The sequence below is a fragment of the Tursiops truncatus genome, chromosome X (genome assembly GCF_011762595.2).
Source record: "Tursiops truncatus isolate mTurTru1 chromosome X, mTurTru1.mat.Y, whole genome shotgun sequence".
Lineage (NCBI taxonomy): Eukaryota > Metazoa > Chordata > Mammalia > Artiodactyla > Delphinidae > Tursiops > Tursiops truncatus.
In genome coordinates this window covers 75,728,415-75,745,660 of record NC_047055.1, presented here as the reverse complement: position 1 = coordinate 75,745,660, position 17,246 = coordinate 75,728,415, and the positions used below count along the sequence as shown (strand labels likewise).

The 17,246-nt window shown below is 40.1% G+C and overlaps 1 protein-coding gene and 1 pseudogene across 7 annotated transcripts in view; one reads left to right on the top strand and one right to left on the bottom strand.

Annotated features, from left to right (window-relative positions):
- Positions 1 to 17,246, top strand: part of OPHN1 (oligophrenin 1) — a 615,628-nt gene that overhangs the window by 527,755 nt on the left and 70,627 nt on the right. The window lies entirely within an intron of this gene.
- On the bottom strand, positions 2,346 to 2,981 carry LOC117310101 (vesicle-associated membrane protein-associated protein A pseudogene; annotated as a pseudogene).

Below are 17,246 nucleotides of genomic sequence, written 5' to 3'. Positions count from 1 at the left end.
CCTCAGCTCACAGCCCTGCCCACCCCAGCAGGTGAGCAGACAAGCCTCTCGGGCTGGGGAGTGCCGGTCGGCACCTATCCTCTGTGCGGGAATCTCCCCACTTTGCCCTCTGCACCCCTGTTGCTGTGCTCTCCTCTGCGGCTCTGAAGCTCCCCCCTCCACCTCCCGCAGCCTCTGCCCGCGAAGGGGCTTCCTAGTGTGTGGAAACCTTTCCTCCTTCACAGCTCCCTCCCACTGGTGCAGGTGCCATCCCTATTCTTTTGTCTCTGTTTTTTCTTTTTTTTCTTTTGCCCTACCCAGGTACGTGGGGAATTTCTTGCCTTTTGGGAGGTCTGAGGTCTTCTGCCAGCATTCAGTAGGTGTTCTGTAGGAGTTGTTCCACGTGTAGATGTATTTCTGGTGCATCTGCGGGGAGGAAGGTGATCTCCGCATCTTACTCTTCCGCCATCATCCCCTGTGTACTCCCTTATTCCCTTTTTTATCTTTTTTTTACATCTTTATTGGAGTATAATTGCTTTATGATGGTGTGTTAGTTTCTGCTTTATAACAAAGTGAATCAGTTATACATATACATATGTTCCCATATGTCTTCCCTCTTGCATCTCCCTCCCTCCCACCCTCCCTATCCCACCCCTCCAGGCGGTCGCAAAGCACCGAGCTGATATCTCTGTGTGATGAGGCTGCTTCCCACTAGCTATCTACCTTAAGTTTGGTAGTGTATATATGTCCATGCCTCTCTCTTGCTTTGTCACAGCTTACCCTTCCCCTCCCCATATCCTCAAATACATTCTCTATTAGGTCTGTGTCTTTATTCCTGTCTTACCCCTAGGTTCTTCATGACATTTTTTTTCTTAAATTCCATATGTATGTGTTAGCATATGGCATTTGTCTTTCTCTTTCTGACTTACTTCACTGAGTGACAGACTCTAGGTCTATCCACCTCATTACAAATAGCTCAATTTCGTTTCTTTTTATGGCTGAGCAATATTCCATTGTATATATGTGCCACATCTTCTTTATCCATTCATCCGATGATGGGCGCTTAGGTTGTGCTCATCTCCAGGCTATTGTAAATAGAGCTGCAATGAACATTTTGGTACATGACTCTTTTTGAATTTTGGTTTTCTCAGGGTATATGCCCAGTTGTGGGATTGCTGGGTCATATGGTAGTTCTATTTGTAGTTTTTTAAGGAACCTCCATACTGTTCTCCATAGTGGCTGTACCAATTCACATTCCCACCAGCAGTGCAAGAGTGTTCCCTTTTCCCCAAACCCTCTCCAGCATTTATTGTTTCTAGATTTTTGATGATGGCCATTCTAACTGATGTGAGATGATATCTCATTGTAGTTTTGATTTGCATTTCTCTAATGGTTAATGATGTTGAGCATTCTTTCATGTGTTTTTTGGCAATGTGCATATCTTCTTTGGAGAAATGTCTATTTAGGTCTTCTGCCCATTTTTGGATTGGGTTGTTTATTTTTTTTGCTACTGAGCTGCATGAGCTGCTTATAAATTTTGGAGATTAATCCTTTGTCAGTTGCTTCATATGCAAATATTTTCTGCCATTCTTAGGGTTGTCTTTTGGTCTTGTTTATGGTTTCCTTTGCTGTACAAAAGCTTTTAAGTTTTATTAGGTCCCATTTGTTTATTTTTGTTTTTATTTCCATTACTCTAGGAGATGGGTCAAAAAGGATCTTGCTGTGATTTATGTCATAGAGTGTTCTGCCTATGTTTTCCTCTAAGAGTTTGATAGTTTCTGGTCTTACATTTAGGTTTTTTTTTTTTCTGAGCAAGAATCTGTTAACAGTTTTCTTATTTTTGTGTTAAATACCATGGGACAGGGTTGGAAGGATGAAAAACTCAGTTAACTGCCTCACAAGGGATAAGAAAAATTCTGCCATGATATTAGCAAAGGTAAAGGGGAAAAATTACACTGTAAGAGACACCATTTCCCCACAGAATACCTCTTGACATTTCCTGAGTTAGTGGGATTAGTAATCTAAATAAATCGTATTTCAAGAGGTAAAAGCAACAGATAAAATTTAAGGGGATTATTAAAATAACATTTACAAGACTCTGAACGATTCTTGAACTCTTATTAAAACCACAAAGAAAGAACAATTCTTTATTTATGAATTTCATAAAGGCCTGAATGTGCAATGACACCTGTTAGGGATGGTCTGGTGATGTTCACGCTGTCCGGGAGCCCAACAGTCAGCTCTTACTGTGCTTCTAACCATGAAACTGTTGCAGGTGAGGCCTATATGACACTGTACACACCAAGAATGGTCACTGTGGGCCACACTACCAGTGAGATGGTAGGTTAACAAATCTTTTTCTGGTCAAGAGAAAAAAGAACAAATAGCACTCTGCATGCTTCACTCTACAAGATGAATTTCCCTAGAAAGAATCCAATGAAAATGGCTGCAATTACAACAAGAAGTGAAGGAAGAGGACTGGTGACATTATCTCTGAAGAATGCAGCTGAGGTGTATCCAGGTTTATCCGAATGTGCCACCATTATGAGCCTTAAGCCTTCATCTCTCAGGTGTCGGTTTTCTTCCAATAGCTTCATCATCTCTCCCTGGAGCCTCTTGCACTCTTCCGTGACCTTCCTCGTCTCAGTATCATTGAGGGAAACACTGTGTGGCTTTGACACGGGCCCGTCCTGCTTTGCAGCGTTCAGGGGAACGACTTTGCTGGGTTCCATGTCATTCAATTTATCATTTTCATTGGACATTTCAAATACACATCTCAATTTAGAATCCATCAATTCATCGGGTTTTGCCTCTTTCCACACGGCTTCCATATCTGGAATGTTTGGTGGAGCAAAGATGGTCTGTACCATAAACTTGTGTTTACTCTTCTCATTGGGGTAATAGTCAAAAGGCTGCAGTATTACTTTAAATTTGAGGTCTGTGGGCGGGTCGAGGACCAGGATCTGCTCGTGCTTCACCATGGCCCCAGAGATGGGCGCCATCAGAGACAGCGCAGAGTGGGAGTGCGCCCGTGGCGGGTCGCTGGCTGCGGGTGGGGGGTGGTGGCGGCAGCGGCTGCAGCGCGGCTTGGCCCAACTTGATACGGGGCCAGCGCTCAGCTCACGAACCCAATGCCCGCCGCTCTGTCACCAGCTCACTGGACCACCTGCCCGTCCACAGCTCTGGGTCTCACAACTGGCTCAACCCCACACCCACATTTAGGTCTTTAATCCATTTTGAGCTTATTTTTGTGTATGGTGTTAGGGAGTGATTGAATCTCATACTTTTACATGTACCTGTCCAGTTTTCCCAGCACCAATTATTGAAGAGGCTGTCCTTTGTCCACTGTATATTCCTGCCTCCTTTATCAAAGATAAGGTGACCATATGTGCGTGGGTTTATCTCTGGGCTTTCTATCCTGTTCCATTGATCTACATTTCTGTTTTTGTGCCACTACCATACTGTCTTGATTACTGTAGCTTTGTAGTATAGTTTGAGGTCAGGGAGCGTGATTCCTCCAGCTCCATTTTTCGCTCTCAAGATTGCTTTGGCTATTCGGGGTCTTTTGCATTTCCATACAAATTGTGAAACTTTTTGTTCTAGTTCTATGAAAAATGCCAGTGGTAGTTTGATAGGGATTGCATTGAATCTGTAGATTGCTTTGGGTAGTAGAGTCATTTTCACAATGTTGATTCTTCCAATCCAGGAACATGGTATATCTCTCCATCTATTTGTATCATTTTTAATTTCTTTCATCAGTGTCTTATAATTTTCTGCATAGAGGACTTTTGTCTCCTTAGGTAGGTTTATTCCTAGATATTTTATTCTTTTTGTTGCAGTGGTAAATGGGAGTGTTTTCTTGGTTTCATTTTCAAAGTTTTCATCCTTACTGTATAGGAATGCCAGAGATTTCTGTGCATTAATTTTGTATCCTGCTACTTTACCAAATTCATTAATTAGCTCTATTAGCTTTCTGGTAGCATCTTTAGTATTCTTTATGTATAGTATCATGTCATCTGCAAACAGTGACAGCTTTACTTCTTCTTTTCCAATTTGGATTCCTTTTATTTCCTTTTCTTCTCTGATTGCTGTAGCTAAAACTTCCAAAACTATGTTGAATCAGAGTGGTGAGAGTGGCCAACCTTGTCTTGTTCCTGATCTTAGTGGAAATGCTTTCAGTTTTTCACCATTGAGGATGATGTTGGCTGTGGGTTTTTCATATATGGCCTTTTTTATGTTGAGAAAAGTTCCCTCTATGCCTACTTTCTGCAGAGATTTTTATCATAAATGGGTGTTGAATTTTGTCAAAAGCTTTCTCTGCATCTATTCAGATGATCATATGGATTTTCTCCTTCAATTTGGTAATATGGTGTATCATGTTGATTGATTTGCATATATTGAAGAATCCTTGCATTCCTGGAATAAACCCCACTTGATCATGGTGTATGATCCTTTTAATGTGCTGTTGGACTTTGTTTGCTAGTATTTTCTTGAGGATTTTTGCATCTATGTTCATCAGTGATATTGGCCTGTAGTTTTCTTTCTTTGTGACATCCTTGCCTGGTTTTGGTATCAGGGTGATGGTGCCCTCGTAGAATGAGTTTGGGAGTGTTCCTCCCTCTGCTCTATTTTGGAAGAGTTTGAGAAGGATTGGTGTTAGCTCTTCTCTAAATGTTTGGTAGAATTCGCCTGTGAAGCCATCTGTTCCTGGGCTTTGGTTTGTTGGAAGATTTTTAATCACAGTTTCAATTTCAGTGCCTGTGATTGGTCTGTTCAGATTTTCTGTTTCTTCCCGACTCAGTATTGGCAGTTGTACATTTCTCAGAATTTGTCCATTTCTTCCAGGTTGTCCATTTTATTGGCATAAAGTTGCTTGTAGTAATCTCTCATGATCTTTTGTATTTCTGCAGTGTCAGTTGTCACTTCTCCTTTTTCATTTCTAATCCTATTGATTTGAGTCTTCTCCCTTTTTCCTTGATGAGTTTGGCTAATGGTTTATCAATTTTGTTTATCTTCTCAAAGAACCAGCTTTTAGTTTTATTAATCTTCGCTATCGTTTCCTTCATTTATTTTTTATTTATTTCTGATCTGATATTTATGATTTCTTTCCTTCTGCTAACTTTAGAGTTTTTTGTTCTTCTTTCTCTAATTGATTTAGATGAAAGGTTAGGTTGTTTATTCAAGATGTTTCCTGTTTCTTAAGGTAGGATTGTATTGCTATAAACTTCCCTCATAGAACTGCTCTTGCTGCATCCCATAGGTTTTGAGTCGTCGTGTCTCCATTTTTATTTTTTCTAGGTATTATTTAATTTCCTCTTTGAGTTCTTCAGTGATCACTTGGTTATTAAGTAGTGTATTGTTTAGCCTCCATGTGTTTGTATTTTTTACAGATATTTTCCTCTAATTGATATCTAGTTTCATAGCGTTGTGTTCGGAAAAGATACTTGATACAATTTCAATTTTCTTAAATTTACCAAGGCTTGATTTCTGACCCAAGATATGATCTATCCTGGAGAATGTTCCATGAGCTCTTGAGAAAAATGTGTATTCTGTTGTTTAAGAATGGAATGCCTATAAATATCAATTACGTCCATCTTGTTTAATGTATCATTTAAAGCTTGTGTTTCCTTGTTTATTTTCATTTTGGATGATCTTTCCATTGGGGAAAGTGTGGTGTTAAAGTCCCGTACTATTAATATGTTACTGTCGATTTCCCTTTTTATTGCTGTTAGTATTTGCCTTATGTATTGAGGTGCTACTATGTTGGGTGCATAGATATTTACAATTGTTATAATTTCTTCTTGGATCGATCCCTTGATCATTGTGTAGTGTCCTTCTTTTTATCTTCTAATAGTCTTTATTTTAAAGTCTATTTTGTCTGATATGAGAATTGCTAGTCCAGCTTTCCTTTGGTTTCCTTTTGCATGGAGTATCTTTTTCCATCCCCTTACTTTCATTCTGTATGTGTCTCTAGGTTTGAAATGGGTCTCTTGTCGACAGCATATATATGGGTCTTGTTTTTGTATCCATTCAGCCAATCTGTGTCTTTTGGTGGGAGCATTTAGTCCCTTTACATTTAAGGTAATTATCGATATGTATGTTCCTATTCCCATTTTCTTAATTGTTTTGGGTTTGTTATTGTAGGTCTTTTCCTTCTCTTGTGTTTCTTGCCAAGAGAAGTTCCTTCAGCGTTTGTTGTAAAGCTGGTTTGGTGCTGCTGAACTCTCAGCTTTTGCTTGTCTGTAAATGTTTTAATTTCTCCATCAAATCTGAATGAGATCCTTGCTGTGTAGACTAGTCTTGGTTGCAGGTTTTTCTCCTTCATCACTTTAAATATGTCCTGACTGTCCCTTCTGGCTTGCAGTGTTTCTGCTGAAAGATCAGCTGTTAACCTTTTTGGGATTCCCTTGTGTGTTATTTGTTGTTTTTCTCTTGCTGCTTTTAATATGTTTTCTTTATATTTAATTTTTGACAGTTTGATTAATATGTGTCTTGGCATATTTCTCCTTAGATTTATCCTGTATGGGACTCTCTGTGCTTCCTGGACCTCATTAACTATTTCCATCCTAATATTAGGGCAGTTTTCCACTATAATCTCTTCAAATATTTTCTCAGTCCCTTTCTTTTTCTCTTCTGCTTCTGGAACCCCTATAATTCAAATGTTGGTGTGTTTAATGTTGTCCCAGAGGTCTCTGAGACTGTCCTCAGTTCTTTTCATTCTTTTTTCTTTATTCTGCTCTGCAGTAATTATTTCCACTATTTTATCTTCCAGGTCACTTATCCGTTCTTCTGCCTCAGTTATTCTGCTATTGATCCCATCTAGAGTATTTTTAATTTCACTTATTGTGTTGTTCATCGTTGTTTGTTTCATCTGTAGTTCTTCTAGTTTCTTGTTAAATGTTTCTTGCATTTCGTCTATTCTATTTCCAAGATTTTGGGTTATCTTTACTATCATTTTTCTGAGTTCTTTTTCAGGTAGACTGCCTATTTTCTCTTCATTTGTTAGGTCTGGTGCACTTTTATCTTGCTCCTTCATCTGCTGTGTGTTTTTCTGTCTTCTCATTTTGCTTATCTTACTGTGTTTGGGGTCTCCTTTTTGCAGGCTGCAGGTTCGTCATTCCCATTGTTTTTGGTGTCTGTCCCCAGTGGCTAAGGTTGGTTCAGTGGGTTGTGTAGGCTTCCTGGTGGAGGGGACTTGTGCCTGTGTTGTGGTGGATGAGGCTGGATCTTGTGTTTCTCGTGGGCAGGTCCACGTCTGGTGGTGTGTTTTGGGGTGTCTGTGGACTTATTATGATTTTTGGCAGCCTCTCTTCTAAAGGGTGGGGTTGTGTTCCTGTCTTGCCAGTTGTTTGGCATTGTGTGTCCAGCACTGTAGCTTGCTGGTCGTTGAATGAAGCTGGGTGCTGGTGTTGAGATTGAGATCTCTGGGCAATTTTCACCATTTGATATTATGTGGAGCTGGCAGGTCTCTTTTGCACCATCTTCCTGAAGTTGGCTGTCCCACCTCAGAGGCACAGCACTGACTCCTGGCTGTAGCACCAAGAACCTTTCATCCACTCCATTCAGAATAAAAGGGAGATAAAGTAGAAAGAATTAGTAGAAGTAGAAAGAAAGAAGAATTAATAGAAGAAAGAAGAAGAAAGAAGAATTAGTAGAAGTAGAAAGAAAGAAAGGAGGGTGGGTGGGAGGGAGGGAGGAAGGAAGGAAGGAAGGAGGGAAGGAAGGAAATAATGAAAGAAAGAAGATAAGGTAAAATAAAATAAAGTAAGACAAATATAATAAAGTTATTAAAATAAAAAAATAATTATTAAGAAAATAAATTTTAAAAAAAGGGGTGGATAGAACCCTAGGTCAAATGGTGGAAGCAAAGCTCTACAGACAAAATCTCACACAGAAGCATACACATACACATACAAAAAGTAGAAAAGGGGGAAAAATCATAAATATTGGTCTCAAAGAAAAGGGGAAAAAATCATAAATCTTGGTCTCAAAGTGCACCTCCTTAATTTGGGATGATTCGTTGTCTAAAGGAGGGAAGGAAGGAAGGAAGGAAGGAAGGCAGAGAGGGAGGGAGGGATGGAGGGAGGGAGGAAGGAAGGAAGGAAGGAATGAAGGAAGGAAGGAAGAAAGGAAGGAAGGAAGGAAGAAGATAAAGTAAAATAAAATAAAGTTATTTAAATAAATATTAAAAAAAATTAAAAGAAACTGATGAATAGAACCCTAGGACAAATGGTAGAAGCAAAGCTATACAGACAAAATCTCACACAGACGCATACACATACACACTCTCAAAAAGAGGAAAAGGGGAAAAAATCATAAATCTTGCTCTCGAAGTCCACCTCCTCAATTTGGGATAATTCGTTGTCTATTCATGTATTCCACAGATGCAGGGTACATCAAGTTCATTGTGGAGTTTTAATCCGCTGCTTCTGAGGCTGCTGGGAGAAATTTCCCTTTCTCTGTTCTCACAGCTCCCAGGGGCTCAGCTTTGGATTTGGCCCAGCCTCTGTGTGTAGGTCGTCATAGGGCGTCTGTTCTTCACTCAGACAGGATGGGGTTAAAGGAACAGCTGCTTCAGAGACTCTGGCTCCCTCAGGCCAGGGGGGAGGGAGGGGCACAGAGTGCAGGGTGAGCCTGCGGCGGCACAGGCCGGCATGACGTTGCACCAGCCTGAGGCGCACCGTGCGTTCTCCTGGGGAAGTTGTCCCTGGATCCCGGGACCCTGGCAGTTGCGGACTGCACAGGGTCCCCGGAAGGGGGCTGTGGATAGTGACCTGTGCTTGCACACAGTCTTCTTGGTGGTGGCAGCAGCTGCCTTAGTGTCTCATGCCCGTCTCTGGGGTCCGCGCTTTTAGCCGCGGCTCACGCTAGTCTCTGGAGCTCCTTTAAGCAGCGCTCTTAATCCCCTCTCCTCACGCACCAGGAAACAAAGAGGGAAGAAAAAGTCCCTTGCCTCTTTGGCAGGTCTAGAATTTTCCCGGACTCCTTCCTGGCTAGCCGTGGCGCACTAACCCCCTGCAGACTCTGTTCACGCCGCCAACCCCAGTCCTCTCCCTGCGCTCCAACTGAAGCCCGAGCCTCAGCTCCCAGCCCCGCCCGCCCCAGTGGGTGAGCACACAAGCTTCTCAGGCTGCTGAGTGCTGGTCGCCACAGATCCTCTGTGCGGGAATCTCTCAGCTTTGCCCTCCACACCCCTGTTGCTCTGCTCTCCTCCATGGCTCTGAAGCTTCCCCCCTCTGCCACCCACAGTCTCCGCCCACAAAGGGGCTTCCTAGTGTGTGGAAACCTTTCCTCCACAGCTCCCTCCCACTGGTGCAGGGCCCATCCCTATCCTTTTGTCTCCATTTATTCTTTTTTCTTTTGCCCTACCCAGGTACGTGGGGAGTTTCTTTCCTTTTGGGAGGTATGAGGTCTTCTGCCAGCGTTCAGTAGGTGTTCTGTAGGTGTTGTTCCACGTGTAGATGTATTTCTGGTGTATCTGTGGGAAGGAAGGTTGTCTCTGCGTCTTACTCTTCCACCATCTTCCTCTCGTCTCTGCCCCCCTTATTCTTATTCGCACTATTACTCTCACTGTCTCACTCACTTACTTGCCTTTGCCTCTGTCATCACATTGTCTTTTCTCTCTGAACCTCCTGCCTCCCTCTTATAAGGACCCTTTTTATTATGTTGAGCATACCCAGATAATCCAGGATAATCTTCCAATCTCAAAATCCTTACCTTAATCATATCTGCAAAGTCTCTTTTTCCATGTAAAGTAAGATAATAACAGGTTCTTGGGATTAGCACATGGACATCTTGAGTATCATTAGTCTGTGTACCACACCAGTACTCTTCAGAAGTCTTAAAATCATGAAAGATAGAGATTGAGGAACTATTGCACACTGGAAAAGACAAAGGTAACATGACAATTTAATGACATATGGGATCCTGGATTGTATACTAGACAAGAAAAGAAGGACATTAATGTGAAAACTGATAAAATTCAAATAAAACCTATGGATTAGTTAATATTATTGTGCTAATGTTAATTTCTTGGTTTTGATAATTGCACTCTGGTTATATAAGATGTTAACATTAAGGGAATTTGGATGAAGGTTATACAGAAAGTCGTATTATTTTTACAATTTTTCTGTAAGTCTAAATCATTTAAAACTAAAACATTAAAAAAGTTTTATCGATGTATACTGACACCATCAATATTTGGCATGTTTCCTCACATAGTCAATAAGTTCCATATTCCCAAATATTTTAATGTCATTCAGCTCATAAGTGAATAATTATATTTCACTTTTTTCAAATAATTTTTTAAATTATGAATGAGATTGGGTATCTTTTCATACATTTATTGGTTGTTGTATTAGTTTGCTAGGGCTGCAGTAACAAAATGCCATATATTAGATAGCTTAAACAACAGAAATCTAGTTTTTCAGAGTTCTAGATGCTGGAAGTCCAAAGTCAAAATACTGGAAAGGTTGGTTTCTCTTCAGGCCTCTCTCCTTGATTGATTTCTCACTATGTCCTCATGAAGACTTCCCCTGTGTGTGTGCCTCCCTACTCTCTCTCCCTTATCTTATAAGGACACCAGTCATATTGGACTAGGGCTCCATCTTTGTGACCTCATTGAACCCTGATTACCTTTTAAAGGTAATTTGGAGCCCCTATCTCCAAATACAGTCACATTAAGGGTAAAGTCTTTAAAATATGAATTTTGAGGGGATACATTTCAGTCCTTAACAGCTGTCCATTTCAGTTGAGAGATGGGGTGGCACACTTTTTTTATTGGTTTGACATTTGAATGTATGCCTATCCCTCTGATGTACCCATTTAACCTTCAATCGCTGAAAACTCCACTTTAGGATAGTGGATACATCTGTGAGAGGAAAGAGAGTACAATTGGTGAACATTGTTGATCTTAAAGTGAGTGGTAGTTACACAGAATATTTTAATCTTCTTATCTATATGGAATATTTTATAATATATCATTTAAAATATTTAGTGCGAGGTGAGGAAATGAACATCTAGTAGTTTGGTTGTAAAGGAAAGAAAAATTGGAGGCAATGGCTTTAGAGGCATTGATTCAAGAGAGAATCGTTTTAGGGCTGGAAACATGTGCATGTTCATAAACCAGGGACAGTGGAGCTCATATGGAGGAAGATATTGAAGATCCAAGTGAGAGAGAAAATAACTGATGGAGGAAGGTCCCTGAGGAGCTTTGAGCAGATGGCCTTCAGATTATTTTATGCCCTTTTAGGGAAAGAGGAAAATAAGAATAGATGCATATAAGATTGCAATCTGTGGGCATGAGGAAGCAATGTCTGTGAAAATTGAGGAGGATAATGATTGCTGCACTCCATTTTCTCAAATACAATGTAAGTTTATCTTATCTGATGAGAATAAAGGAAAATATGTGTAAAGCTGGAAGCTTGAGGAGAGTAAGAGAAGGTTTAGAACAGTCTATGAAGGGAATGGAGAGGGAGGTGACCAAGGCCATGCTAAAGGGCTGTTATTAAAGAACAATGCACACCATAAATCTAGAGTGGTACCATCCCTGATGGGCTTCACGCCTCCCCCCAAACACTGCTCAAAACCCAGTATGTAAATATTTTCCCCCATTCTCTGGGATGTATTTTCATTTTGTTTATGGTTTCCTTTGCTGTTCAGAAGCATTTAAGTTTAATTAGGTCCCATTGTTTATTTTTGTTTTCATTTTTATTGCTACAGGAAGTGGATCAGAAAAGATTCTGCTGCAATTTCTGTCAGAGAGTGTTCTCTCTCTGTTTTCCTCTAATGGTTTTATACTATCCAGGCTTACATTTAGGTTTTTAATCCATTTTGAGTTTACTTTTGTGTACGGTGTTAGGGTGTGTTCTAATTTCATTCTTTTACATGTAGCTGTCCAGTTTTCCAGCACCATTTATTGAAGAGGCTGTCTTTTTTCCATTGAATATTCTTGCCTCCTTTGTCATAGATTAGGGGACAAAAGATGCGTGGGTTTATCTCTGGACTTTCTATCCTCTTCCACTGATCTATATTTCTGTTTTTGTGCCAGGACCATACTGCTTTGATGACTGTAGCTTTGTTGTATAGTCTAAAGTCAGGGAGCCTGATTGGTGCAGCTCTGTTTTTCTTTCTCAGGATTGCTTTGGATATTTGGGATCTTTTGTGTTTCCATACAAATTGTAAAATTTTTTGTTCTAGTTCTGTGAAAAATTCCATTGGTAATTTGATAGGGATTGCATTAAATCTGTAGATTGCTTTGGGTAGTATAGTAAATTTTACTTTTATTATTGTTTGGCAATAAGCTATTTTATTTTATTTTTAAAATTTATTTGTTTAAACATCTTTATTGGAGTATAATTGTTTACAATGTTGTGTTAGTTTCTGCTGTATAACAAAGTGAATCAGCTATATGTATACATATATCCCCATATACCTTCCCTCTTACATCTCCCTCCCACCCTCCATATCCCACCCCTCTAGGTGGTCACAAAGCACTGAGCTGATCTCCCTGTGTGATGCAGCTGCTTCCCACTAGCTATTTATTTTACATTTGGTAGTTTATGTATGTCAACGTTACTCTCTTACTTCATCCCAGCTTGCCGTTCCCCCTCCTTGTGTCCACAAGTCCATTCTCTACATCTGCACCTTTATTCCTGTCCTGCTCCAGGGTTTATCAGAACCATATTTTTTTTTTAGATTCCATATGTATGTGTTAACATACGTTATTTGTTTTTCTCTTTCTGAATTACTTCACTCTGTATGACAAACTCTAGGTCCATCCACCTCACTACAAATAACTCAATTTCATTTCTTTTTATGGCTGAATAATATTCCATTGTATATATGTGCCACATCTTCTTTATCCATTCATCTGTTGATGGACACTTAGGTTGCTTCCATCTCTGGGCTACTGTAAATAGTGCTGTAATGAACATTGTGGTACATGACTCTTTATGAATTATGGTTTTCTCAGGGTATATGCCCAGTAGTGGGATTGCTGGGTCATATGGAAGTTCTAGTTTTAGTTTTTTAAGGAGCCTCCATACTGTTATCCATAGTGGCTGTATCAATTTACATTCCCACAAACAGTGCAAGAGGGTTCCCTTTTCTCCACACCCTCTCCAGCATTTATTGTTTATAGATTTTTTTTTTTTTTTTTGCGGTACGCGGGCCTCTCACTGTTGTGGCCTCTCCCGTTGCGGAGCACGGGCTTCGGACGCGCAGGCTCAGCGGCCATGACTCACGGGTCCAGCTGCTCCGCGGCATGTGGGATCCTCCTGGACTGGGGCATGAACCCGTGTCCCCTGCATCGGCAGGCAGACTCTCAACCACTGCGCCACCAGGGAAGCCCCCGTTTATAGATTTTTTGATGATGGCTATTCTGACTGGTGTGAGGTGATACCTCATTGTAGTTTTGATTTGCATTTCTCTAATGATTAGTGATGTTGAGCATCCTTACATGTGTTTGTTGGCAATGTGTATATCTTCTTTGGAGAAATGTCTATTTAGGTCTTCTGCCCATTTTTGGATTGGGTTGTTTGTTTTTTTGATATTGAGCTGTATGAGCTGCTTGTATATTTTTGAGATTAATCCTCTGTCAGTTCCTTCAGTTACAAATACGTTCTCTCATTCTGAGGGCTGTCTTTTTTGTGTGTGTGGTACGTGGGCCTCTCACTGTTGTGGCCTCTCCCACTCTGGAGCACAGGCTCTGGACGTGCAGGCTTAGTGGCCATGACTCACGGGCCCAGTTGCTCCGCAGCATGTTGGGATCCTCCCAGACTGGGGCACAAACCCTTGTCCCCTGCATTGGCGGTGGACTCTCTACCACTGCGCCACCAGGGAAGCCCGAGGGTTGCCTTTTCATCTTGTTTATGGTTTTCTTTGCTGTGCAAAAGCTTTTAAGTTTCATTAGGTCCCATTTGTTTATTTTTGTTTTCATTTCCATTTCTCTAGGAGGTGGGTCAAAAAGGATGTTGCTGTGATTTATGTCAAAGAGTGTTCTTCCTATGTTTTCCTCTAAGAGTTTTATAGTGTCTGGCCTTACATTTAGGTCTTTAACCCATTTGATCTTATTTTTGTGTATGGTGTTAGGGAGTGTTCTAATTTCATTCTTCATATGTAGCTGTCCAGTTTTCCCAGCACCACTTATTGAAGACTCTGTCTTTTCTCCATTGTATATTCTTGCCTCCTTTATAAAAGACAAGGTGACCATCCGTGCATGGGTTTAAACCTCTGGGCTTTCTATCCTGTTCCATTGATCAATATTTCTCTTTTTGTTCCAGTACCATACTATCTTGATTACTGTAGCTTTGTAGTATAGTCTAAAGTCAGGGAGCCTGATTCCTCCAGCTCCATTTTTCTTTATCAAGATTGCTTTGTCTATTTGGGTTCTTTTGTGTTTCCCTAAAAATTATAAAATTTCTTGTTTTAGTTCTGTGAAAAATGCCATTCCCAGTTTGGTAGGGGTTGCATTGAATCTCTATATTGCTTTGGGCAGTATAGTCATTTTCACAATATTGTTTCTTCCAATCCAAGAACATGGCATATCTCTCCATCTGTTGGTATCATCTTTAATTTCTTTAATCAGTGTCTTATAGTTTTCTACATACAGATCTTTTGTCTCCTTAGGTAGGTTTGTTCCTTGGTATTTTATTCTTTTTGTTGCAATGGTAAGTTGGAGTGTTTCCTTAATTTCTCTTTGAGATTTTTCATCATTAGTGTATAGGAATGCATGATATTTCTGTGGATTAATTTTGTATCCTGCTACTTAGCCAGATTCATTGATTAGCTCTAGTAGTTTTCTTGTAGCATCTTTAGGATTCTCTATGTATAGTATCATGTCATCTGCACACAGTGACAGCTTTACTTCTTTTCTGCTTTGGATTCCTTTTATTTCTTTTTCTTCTGTGATTGCTGTGGCTAAAACTTCTAAAAATTATGTTCAATAATAGTGGTGGGATTGTACGCCACTATAGTACACCACTATTGTACAACTGTATTTACAGTTGTATTGCTGTAAACTTCCCTCTTAGAACTGCCTTTGCTGCATCCCGTAGGTTTTGGATCATCGTGTTTGCATTGTAAATTGTCTCTAGGTATTTTTTGATTTCCTCTTTTACTTCTTCAGTGATCCATTGATTGTTTACTACCATATTGTTTAGCCTCCATGTGTTTGTGTTTTTACAGCTTTTTTCCCTCTAATTGATTTCTAATCTCATAGCGTTGTTGTCAGGAAAGATGGTCTATATGATTTCAATTTTCTTCAATTTACTGAAGCTTCATTTGTGACCCAAGATGTGATGTATCCTGGAGAAAGTTCCATGTGCCCTTAAGAAGAAAGTAGATTCTGCTGCTTTCAGATGGAATGTCCTATAAATTTCAATTAAGTCTATCTGTCCTAATGTGTCATTTAAGACTTGTGTTTCCTTATTAATTTTCTGTCTGGATGATTATAAATTGGTGTATGTGGATATCGAAGTCCTCCACTATTGTTGTGTTACTTTTGATTTACCCTTTTATGGCTGTTAGCATTTGCCTTATATGTTGAGGTGCTCCTATGTTGGGTGCATAAATATTTACAATTGTTATATCTTCTTTGATTGATTCCTTGATTGTTATGTAGTGTCCTTCCTTGTCTCTTGTAATAGTCTTTATTTAAAGTCTATTTTGTCTGATATGGGTATTGCTACTCCAGCTTTCTTTTGATTTCCATTTGCATGGAACATATTTTTCCATCCCCTCACTTTCAGTCTGTATGTGTCCCTAGGTCTGAAGTGGGTCTCTTGTAGACAGTATATATACAAGTCTTGTTTTTGTATCCATTCATCCAGTCTGGGTCTTTTGGTTGGAATATTTAATCCATTTGCATTTAAGGTAATTATCAATATGTTTGTTACTATTGCCATTTTGTTGTTTCTTTTGGGTCTGTTGTTGTAGTTCTTTTTCTTCTCTTGTGTTTCCCGCCTAGAGAAATTCCTTTAGCATTTGCTGTAAAACTGGTTTGGTGGTGCTGAATTCTCTTAGCTTTTGCTTGTCTGTAAAGCTTTTGATTTCTCCGTCAAATCTGAATGAGATCCTTGCTGGGTAGAGTATTCTTGGTTTTAGGTTTTTCTCTTTCATCACTTTAAATATATCCTGCCACTCCCTTCTGGCCTGCAGGGTTTCTGCTGCACAATCAGCTGATAATCTTATTGGAGTCCCCTTGTATTTTATTTGTTGCTTTTCCCCTGCTGCTTTTAATATTTTTCTTTGTATTTAATTTTTGATAGGTTGATTAATATGTGTCTTGTCATGTTTCTCCTTGTGTTTATCCTGTATGGGACTCTCTGTGCTTCTTGGACTTGGGTGAATATTTCCTTTCCCATATTAGGGAAGTTTTCCACTATAATTTCTTCAAACATTTTCTCAGACCCTTTCTCTTTCTCTTCTTCTGTGTCTCCTATAATTCAAATATTGTTGTTTAATGTTGTCCCAGAGTTCTCTGAGACTGTCCTCATTTCTTTTCAGTCTTTTTTCTTTATTCTGTTCCATGACAGTGATTTCCACCATTCTGTCTTCCAGCTCACTTATTTGTCCTTCTGTCTCAGTTATTCTGCTATTGATTCCTTGTAGTGCATTTTTCTTTGGAATTATTGTGTTGTTTATCACTGTTTGTTTCTTATTTAGTTCTTCTACATCCTCGTTAAACATTTCTTGTATCTTCTCGATCTGTACCTCCATTCTATTTCCAAAATCTTGAATCATCTTTACTATCATTGCTCTGAATTCTTTTTCAGGTAGATTGCCTATGTCCTCTTCGTTTAGTTCGTCTGTTAGGTTTTTACCTTGCTCCTTCATCCGCAACATATTTCTCTGTCATCTCATTTTGTCTAACTTACTGTGTTTGTGGTCTCCTTTCTGCAGACTTAAAATTCATAGTTCTTCTTGCTTCTGGTGTCTGCCTCCTGGTGGGTGACATTGGTCCAGGGGCTTGTGTAGGCTTTCTGGTGAGAGGGACTAGTGTCTGCACTGTGGTGGGTGGAGCTGCGTCTTATCCCTCTGGTGTGCAGGGCTTTGTCAAGGGGTGTGTTTTAGGGTGTCTGTGAGCTTAGTAGGGCTTTAGGCAGCCTGTCGGCTGATGGGTGGGGCTGTTTTCCTGTCTTGCTGGTTATTTGGCATGAAGCGTCCAGCACTGGAGCTTGCAGGCAGCTGGATGGACCTGGGTCCTGGTGGTGAGATGAGGACCTCTGGGAGAACTCTCATCGGTTAATATTCCCTGGGGCTGGGAA